At 47.3% G+C, this 9,943-nt stretch overlaps 1 pseudogene; it reads left to right on the top strand.

Annotated features, from left to right (window-relative positions):
- Positions 1-4,091: 4,091 nt before the first annotated feature.
- Positions 4,092-7,059, top strand: LOC124706641 (annotated as a pseudogene).
- Positions 7,060-9,943: the final 2,884 nt, after the last annotated feature.

Below are 9,943 nucleotides of genomic sequence, written 5' to 3'. Positions count from 1 at the left end.
GGTGAGATTGACAACCTCACCGTTTCGTTGGGGCAAAGTAGCTTGGTTGTGTTGTGCAGGTTCCACGTTGGCGCCGAATCTCCGGTGTTGCGCCGCACTACATCCCGCCGCCATCAACCTTCAACGTGCTTCTTGGCTCCTCCCGGTTCGATAAACCTTGGTTTCTTTCTGAGGGAAAACTTGCTGCTGTGCGCATCATACCTTCCTCTTGGGGTTGCCCAACGAACGTGTGAAATACACGCCATCACCAGTCTCCTCCGTCGATTCCCGTTCGATGGAGATCTTGAGGTTGCGCTCCCATTTGGCCTCGTTGGCCTCCCTCAACTGTCTTTCCGTCTCGTATGCTGCCAGGATGGCCGCATGCATCGGTTCGCTAGCTCTAGCCCATCATTTCAGTCCTCCTCATCCTCGTCGCTCCAGTACTCCTCCCCTCAGCTCTCCTCTGTCGTCGTTTCGTTCCGCGGCGCCCATGAAATGCGTGCCGAGCTTCGCGAACTCCGCCATGCCGTCCTCAGGCTCATGCACGGGATGCGGCGACGCAGTTTTGGCGGGAGGTGAGGGTGGCAGTCGCGGTGTTGATGCGTGGCTGTTAAGGCAAAACATCGAGTACGTTGTGGTGAGGCAGCGTGGCATTGCGTCAATGATGCTTCACTAGGATGTTGGAGGTGGAGTTCGATGGTGGCGAGTGTGGTGGTGAGAGCGACGGAGGACGGGATTTTATAAGAGAAGGTGAGACGGGAAACGAAAGTGGGAAGTGGTGAAGAATGGGCAGAAGCCTGGTGTGGCACTAACGCCGCCTTGTGGAGAAGGCGCAACGCCGACAAGATGTCTGCCTTCCTCCACCTCGGGGACTATTGTCGTCATTACGAAAAGCTAACTACCTATTGTTTGTGCCACTGACACGGCTATCCCGCCACTCATCACATCACCAACATGTTGTGCCCAGCGTGTCCGCAAGGATCCCTGTGTAGCGGGGATGGTTTCGGTTCACCGGACACGACGTTCGAACGCGTGGGACCGAAAAAAAACCTTTGAGGTATATAGTTGGGCGCAGTTATGTGTCTCCCGCGCCCTAAAATTGTTTGGGTGATGGTTTGAAAGATGTGACTGGAGTTGCTCTTAGAACCTCTTTGTGTAAGAATTTTACACTACTTAAATTTTTTCAGTCTTTTCAACTTTTATCAATTTTTTTTTCATATGGATTGCATTTAGATCAAGGGAACGGTGCTACCGAAATTCCTATGGATCGGATTCACATGCATTGCTTTTTCTGAGCAGACTTACTTATAAAACTCCATTGATTTTTTCTACTCCTGCATTTTTCAACCATGCAATCTAAAGAGCCCCTTACATGTTTGGCGAGCTCACTCTGAGCTGTTTTGTTGTCAGGTGGCTGTCTTTGCATGTCGCGAGCGAAATGTGTTAACTTGCAGGGCGTGTTTTAACTAGCCACAACAATACCGTCGCAAGTGTAATCTGTGGACTCGTTTTGCCTCTTTCCAAGCACGCTGAGGCCGTCAGCGAAGGAAGTTAAATATTTTCCCCACAACAGTCGAAAAAGTGCCCAGCCATCATCGCTCACTCTCCCAGGAACATGATTAGGCAGTTCTTTCCGGTTTTCAAACACACACGATCACTTGATTAGGGCATGAGCAATGGAGGCAGCTGTTCAACTAGGTTTGGATAAAACTTTTGATATATGCATGCCATGTTATGGTTCCATTAATATGTCTTTTTCTCAAAAGCTGATTTGGTTTTTCTTTCTCTCTCTCACATTTTCCACTTTATGGCTGAAGAAGTTGCCTCCTGATGAAGAGGCTGCCTCCTCACCCGAACCTACTTTGGACCACCCGAACCTAGTTAAAGGTGTGAGGCAACACCCCTAGGACTATGCATTGGGCATGCCCTTACGGGCGGGGCAGTCAGAGGAAAGCGCGAGCACGGGGAGTCCGACTGATGGAACAGGGGAGACCGGTAAGCTCTACCACTTCATTTGCACGTCGCTTTTGTCAGCTCGCAAACCTGCCCGCGTGGAGCCTCACGGCCACGGGTTGCTGTACCACGTGATTTCTTTATACGGTACAATGAATACGGACCGGAGTAGTAGCTGATCCGCAGCGACCGCAGCCAATGCACAATGATTCCATTGTCTGCAGAGATGCCCCGATGCGTCGTTGCACAATACAGTACTACGGCCGTATGCTGCCTGTACAGTACTGTATCCGTATGCAACGTACACTTTCTGTCCGGAAACGAGTGACTGCTATTTGTCCAAAGTATTTTAGTGCGTAGATATATACCAAGTTTAATAAATTTGGATCACTTATTTTCGGATGAGGGAATTACTATTCTTGTGGATTATGGTTTCCAACGAGGAGTAGTACACTTGTAACTTCATGTTTGAGTTTCACCCTAAATTCTGCGTTCTGATTCTGGTGCGAGGCGGCAGCACACCGCGCCCTTGACACAATATCTATGGTTGTAAAGATCTGTGGTAGATGAACAACACTTGACACGTCATTTTGCCGTAGCCCGAGTTGAGAAAAATAGATATCTTGGTATAGACTTTTTTTTGTTTTACCAGCCTAGATATTTCTTCCTAGATTAACTTAGTTTGTTGATGCAGATGACATTTTGGATAAAGATTTGGTGCACATGAGCACCAGTGATCTCGTTTTTCAAAATAAATCAAAAATCATATTTTTGAGTTTCAAAAATTTCTAAAAATAAATTTTGCATATAGTCAATGTATCCTACAAACGTGTAAAATTTCAATTTTAAATACTTTTGGTGTACCTTCAAATTTTTACATACTTTCTGTCTTTTTTATGTGTACTTCTTGTGTTTTTTTGATAGGGATCTACCGCCAGAAGTGACAAGGTATTAACTTATCAATGCATACAGATTGTAGACTAGACTTTAGTTGGAAGTAGAGGGCAAGTAGATCTCGAAGGTTTCAGCCGAAAAGCACTCGACGACTAGGAAACTAGGGTTCTGTTGACAATGGATTCGATCCTCTCTTTGTCCCTCGGCTCCCCCTTATATAGGAGGCGGAGCCGAGGTTACCGTGTTACACAAGATTACATATTGCGGGAAACTCTCTGAGTTTAACCCGTAAAGTTACAAGTCTATGTTTCCTAATACAACTCTATCTTTCCTTAATACTAATTGGGCTTCCGAACTTCATATTCTTCGAGTTGTGGGCCTTCAGTAAACCCCGGGTATCATGTATCATGCTATCGGTGGCCCAACTTTCCTTCGGGAAGGTCGGTCTTTGTGGAATGTACCTACAAATTATAGCAAGTATAAACTAATTCAGTATCCTATAAACGCATGTAACTACACTGATGTACACACATATTTGTAGGGCAATGTTTACGATACATTTTACTACTCATGGGAGGGGAGCCCCTATACCCCGCTTAGTGCATGCGCTAATATCGCAAGTCTCAAGCGTATTCATGGTGGACTGGCCCATTACGCTCTAAGGTGTGCTAGTTTTAGTTTTTTTCCGGTTGTTTTCACTGGTACGATTTTTCACGGTTTCTCCGGGCTTTCTTTCTGTGGGTTTGGTTTTCTAGGTTTTCTAAAAAATCCATATCTGAACATTTTTCAAAATGGAGCAAATTTAAAACTGATTTTTTAAACAAATTAATTTAAATAACTACGAATTTAAATATTTTTTGAATTTGAACAAATTCCGAGTTTGAACAAATTTTGAATTTGAATTTAATTCGAATTTGAATAATTTTGGAATTTGAAATTTTTTGAATCCGAACAATTTCTAAATCTGACAATTTTTAATTGAAGGGAAAGTAAAAAAGTGGACAAAGAAGCACAGAAAAAGGAAAAATGAAAAGAAGAAGAAGAGAAAACCCAGGAAATAGACGGGAAAACCGTTTGTACCTGTCACTCTCGCCGAAGCTAATTGGCTGGGCCATGGAGAAATCGCTTTCACACGTGACACGCCAGTGCGGCCGAGCCCCTCGACACGCCGCCGCCGCCGCCGCCGCCGACGCCGCCACCTGACCCGCGGCCAACGCCTCCACCTCGCACACGCCCTAGAACGCCGCCGCCGCCTCCATCTCCATCTCGGACGCGTCCACCGCCCCAATCTCAGCTCGTTCCTCCGCGTCGACTCGTCTCCCAGATCGGCAAGGCGACCCGTTCGTGCTGCACACCGCCGGCCCAATCTCCGCCTGAGGGCTGAGGCAGTTGGTTCGTGTTCCCCTCCATCATCCCTGATCTCTCGCTCTCTCCAACAACTAGTCTACAATATCCATGCTAGTTTTTTCTGTATTTATCTGTCTCATCGCTGAGAATGTGTTCATTCCATCTTTTTTTTAGTTTTTTTATTCCATCTTATTAAGTCCAATGCTAATAACTGAAGTCACCCATCGTGCTAGGCTGCTAGCAATGGACCAATGGTAATTCATGATTTGCAAAGTAGCTTCTGTTTGTTCGTAGCCCTTTTCTTACTTCGTTGATGTGTGCAACCTTGCCGGTTAATCAGAAATGATGTTGTGTCTATTGAGATTGAATCTGTATTGGTTATTTGTTGCATGAGTAACTGAAGGCTGGTGTGCTGCATCTGTTTCGTTCACTACTTACGATGGTTCCCCAAATTTAGTTCCTTCAGTTGTTGATAGTTCTATCGAAATCCCCATTTCATTTTCCTCCTCCAAACAGCCCAAAGAACAACTAAAGCAGCAGAGGAAAAGCGAGGTGAGGAAAATGGATGAGGCGAACTCGTACGAGGAGCAGCGCAGGAGGCAGATCGAGCAGAACAAGCGCAAGCTGGATGAGCTGCGGGTGCATAAGCTCTCCGCCGCCGTCCGCCAGGCCGCCGCCAAACCCATGCCGGTCAGATCCACTCTTCTCTGGGACAAAATGCACTGCCTTCTCTGCCCCCTTGTCTCGTTGCTGACCCCCATCTGGTTCGCTTGCTGCCACAGGCCAAGCTGCTGATGCCTCGGAATCCGAGGCTGGACGCCCCGACCCGGCGGTCCGGCCGCATCGCCAGCCTCCCAGAGCAGCCCGACTACCGCATTAGGAAGGCGAATGGCGATGTAAAGACCGAATCACCTGATCCAGTTCCAGTGTACGCGACCAACGAAGAGAGAGCCTATGCTGTTGCCAAGGCCGAACAGCTCAAGGCCCAGCTGGGCTCGGGCCACCCAGCCTTCATCAAGCCTATGTCCCACAGTTCCGCCACCAAATTGGGAACGCTGGTATGGCAGTTGTCGGTCTGTTGCAATGCAATTTGTTCTTGGATGGTAATTTGTTGCGCTATCTGGCAGACTATCCCAGTGCACTTCAAGCAGTATCTCCCCGTGCATGATGAGGTGATGGCTCTGGTGGATGAGGTGAATAAGGAGTTTGACATGCTCTACCATGTCACGTACACACATCATAAGTACTGGGGGGTTATCTTAACGGGTGGAGAGCATTTTGTGCTCACCAAGAGCTGGCTGATGGTGACTGCTTGGTGTTCCAGCTGATAGAGAGGAGAAAATTCAAGGTAAGGTTCAACCTGTTCTCCACGCGTGAGTTTAGATGGGTGCTTTGAGAAAAGAAAGTTTCTCTCGATAGCATGACTGGAACACGTGATTTTTTAAGAGACCCTGCATCGTATTGAATCGAATTTCTGTGGTACCTTTTCGACTCTAAATGTTGCCTAATGATTCTGCAAATTTCTTGCTGTGTGGGTTACTGGAGTCATCCTCATTAATGTATAAGTCCATAGTTTTTGTTCATCCATGCTGCAGTGATTTGAAGTTGATTAACAATATGGAAAAGTTACTAGATTCTGGGCTTCTGGCCATATAATAACTAGAGTTAATTGCATACAACACCTATTTTTCTGCATGTTGTAGGCTTACATTACTGTGCAGTGCCACATGCGTATCTACAATTGTAACTAGGAACTGTTTCTAATTATTGAAGGAGTGAGAAATTGTGCCTGTTTGGACTTGCAGAATCTGACATGAAGTACAGGAAATAGTTCAGATATTAACTTTCCATAGCCTGGCTTTTTAGCTGTACATGAAAATTAGGGATTCTTGTAAGGCCTAGTAATGGGTAAAATCCATTTATCTCACGATGCAGGTTTATATAGTTAGAGCGAGTTCTTACAACAACAATCACCACTGATGGTGCGATCTTCCGGCATTGCTAGCGCAGAAGGTACCGTTTTTCTTACCTTCGTTTGCATTGGTTTAACTGTTCATTTGGTTTTGTAAGTATCGAGTTCCAAATGGTTCTCTTTGTGTAGCAGTTCAGTTTATAATCACCAACTTCACTTGGAGGATGAAATGATGGAACAGCTTATGATTTACTTTCTTTCAAGTTGGCTTTAGACATTTAAAAACTTCGGCTATTTCTCCCACTTCCCTACTGGTTTCAGATTTTCAGCATGTGTCGAGTTAAATTTCAACAGTTTTGTTTACCTTTATTTAGGCCAGAGTCATTAATCTCTCTTTAGATTGATGCATCTCAGCCAAACTAGTTGACTGACTTCTTATCGGATGTCCCCGAAGGGACGACTGACTTCTTATAGGACTGCCGAACCAAACATGTGTAGTGTACACACATATACAAGTACACACTGTATTAGCCAAAGGAGAGCGCACAAAGTTTTAGTCGGCTCAGGCTAACCTCTCCACTTCATTCGCCTTGCTGCTGCTTTTTTATTCTGATTTGGCTGTGCAGAGTTGGTTATTGACTCAACATTACTCGATGATGATCTCACTGTGATTCTTTTTACAAGCTGGAAACGACACTACATTATTTGACTTAAAAGCATATCTGTGATTTTCTGGCTGTAGGTGTATGCGTATTTTCAATTGGGATGGGCAGCTAGGAACTTGGCCTCGCTGCTTTTTTGGGGAATTTGGAGGGTGACGGCTCTCAGCCTAAGGAGACGAACATGAGCATTCGTTACTTCGGTCAAAGTGGTACCCAAGATGAAACGCTTTGATGAACCAGTTGACTGCTCTGTTGGGAAAACTGAGCCTTGTGGTTGTTGTTGTTGGTTAACAAACTTGTTATGTTAGTAGTTGTTTTAGTACCAATGTTTGTAGTTTAGATGTCCACGTTTCTTTGTACGGTGGCGGTCAGATGTTATGAACATTGAGAATCTGCGGAATCTGCAGCAAGGGCGCGTTTGGTAGGCTGGTCCAGATTTGTGCACCACTGGCGCAGCGAGACGGGCGTCCCTGCGTGTCACGAACGAGCCACGGGCGACTTTTGGCCCATTGTTTGACATTCTGTGCTGCATCGGCACGAACACAAGTGCAGATTGTTTGGATCTGTTCCATCACATGTATTTGGTTGCCATTTTGGGCACCCTGATAAAAGCTTCTCCTCACCAATATGGTGATCTTACCATCACATAACGGCACAGAAAATAGCTGAAACACGATCATAATCACAGCACACAGTCATAGCACAGAGTACCTAATCTATCGTCAGAGAGTGGTAAGACGCCTACCTAAACCTGGGGGCAAACTACCAAGGTCCAAAAGCATTGTTCAACGGCCTCTATAGGCCAACATGACAGTCACGTGCACAAAAGCAAGTGTTTACAGCCTCCTAGAGGCTAGCACAACTACTAACGGCGAGGATCAGACATAAAGAGAGACAACGATCAAGCAGCAGCACCTTAACGGCGAGGATCAACATAAGGGCCCTCGCGGTGCCTCTTGCAGCCGAAGATGCTGGAGCAGGATGTCTCCTTCCTGAAGACGTCAACCTTGAAGCTGTCGTCCTGAGGGGTTAAGACGAACGTGTCATCGACACGGAGTAATCGACGCGGAGTAAAAGCCTGGGGGCGAACTCGCTCCAGGACTTGATGAAGCCGACGCGCTGACCTGTCTACTGCAGCTGCACCTTCCACTCGCAACGCTGGCCCATGTTCAAGCAGACCTTCACCGAGGGGCCATTGTTCTTGAGCTTGTACTTGGTGATCAGGAGCTGCTCAATGTAGGGCGGCACAGCGAGGGCAAGTAGGTCCTGGCTCTCTACCTACACGAAGAACGCCCGCATCCGCTGCCTGGCAGCGTGCCCCAGGTCAGCAGGACGGCCGGCGTGAACCCTTGGCGTGGTGATCCGCCAGTGGGCTTCCATGAACTCTACGTTGGGGTCACTCAGCTGCACCCGAACAGCCATGTCCCTTGCGTCCAGAAAGGGCCGGTTCTGCAGATGCAATGACAATGCAAAGAGTTAGCAATGACAAGATCAAGCACAAGCACAAGCACTATCAAGTCCATCATGGTGCTTGAGCTTGGCAATGCCAAGCACAAACACTGTCAAGTCCATCATAGTGCTTGAGCTTGGCAATGCCAAACACAAGCACTATCATGGACAATATCAATGTCAAGCACAAGCACAAGCACAAGCACTGGCATGGACTTGACATTGTCAAGTCCATCATGGTGCTTGAGCTTGGCATGGCAAGCACTACCACTGTCAAGCACACGTATGCACATTGCTACGAATCCTATCTACATTCACATCGATCTGAGCGGCCGGACAACTATGCGATCTACAATGTCATCTAATCGATCTAAACAAGCAGAGGAGGAGTCGATTGAGGGTGCTTACGATTGCGTGGAGCGAGAGCGGCCCAGTCTGAGGAGGAAGAGGACGTGCACATGCGCCGGTAGGTCCTCGAGGAGGTCGCACTACAAATCTGGGTGGAGGAGGAGGTGGATCCGGAGCGTAGGTCCTCCGGTAGGGTGTCGGTGCCGCGGTCGGGAAGCGGGGCGCAGATGGTGCTGTCGGCTACCGACGAGCACGAGGTCGGCGGAACCCGGCGGCGGTGCGACGCGCAGCGTGCCATTCGTGGCTAAATGTAGCCTCAATAAAACTGCGTCTCCTCGGCAGGATCTCGTTGATGACCATGCAATTTTGCCCCATAGAGCTGCCCTCCTCAATCTCCTTGATCACATTCAAACAATCAGAGGAAATATGAACTCTTGAAGCCAGCATATCCTTGGCCAGAGATAGGGATTCCGAGCAAGCCAACGCCTCGAGAACTTATGGGTTTATCACTCCCTCATATATCGTTGCAGATGCACCAAGAAAGACTCCCTGGTCATCCCTGCTCACACAAGCCATTGCACCCCTCATCTCTGATCTCGAAACCGCCCCATCACAATTAATTTTTGTGACCCCCGGCGCCGGCGGAATCCATCTTCCCTTCACCCTTACTATCGGTTGTTGTCTTGGCACCGGTTCTTTTTTCATAACTTGCTCCAATTCTGCGAGGTATCTGTTGATGAAATGATGCGTTGACAACGGAGCCTGCTGTTCACCTTCGTGAATAAGCTTGCGCCGAGACCACCAAATCGTCCACAACGTAACCAGTGTTTCAACAAACTTCGCCTTTGAGAGGGAGTTGCTCAGTGCAAACAGCCATTGCTTCGGATTGGTTGTCTCATCATCAAAAACAGGCACCATCAGATCGTCCTCTCTGAGAACACACACGCTATGAGCCATATCACACTCAAGAAGAAAGTGTCTCCATGTATCATTAGCAGCATTGCATACCGGGCACCTAGGAGAGTTTGCCATATGCCTATGAGCTCGCACTTCGTCCGTCGGCAGGGATGACCTCGCAAGCCTCCATGCAAAGAGCCGCAACTTAGATGGAACTGCAACCTTCCAAAGTTTCTTCCAGTTCCGTTCTTCCTCTTCCGTATTAGACGATTCTGGTACAGCCTCAAGGTAACTCTCTCTGCGTCTTTTTGTTTCTGCAAGCACTTTGTACGCCGTTCTAACGGAGAAAATACCTGATCTATCATAATGCCAAGCCCAACAATCTGTTTGACGTAAATGGCTGATTGGGATTCCCCGTTTTATTCATGCACCTATGTTTGCAATGAATTGTTCACTCAGTTGCAAGTATGCTAGAGAGTTCTGTATGGTGATTACTCTTCAT

Source organism: Lolium rigidum, chromosome 4 (genome assembly GCF_022539505.1).
Source record: "Lolium rigidum isolate FL_2022 chromosome 4, APGP_CSIRO_Lrig_0.1, whole genome shotgun sequence".
Lineage (NCBI taxonomy): Eukaryota > Viridiplantae > Streptophyta > Magnoliopsida > Poales > Poaceae > Lolium > Lolium rigidum.
Note: the sequence above shows the minus strand (reverse complement) of the source record. Positions and strands in the feature narration are given on the sequence as shown.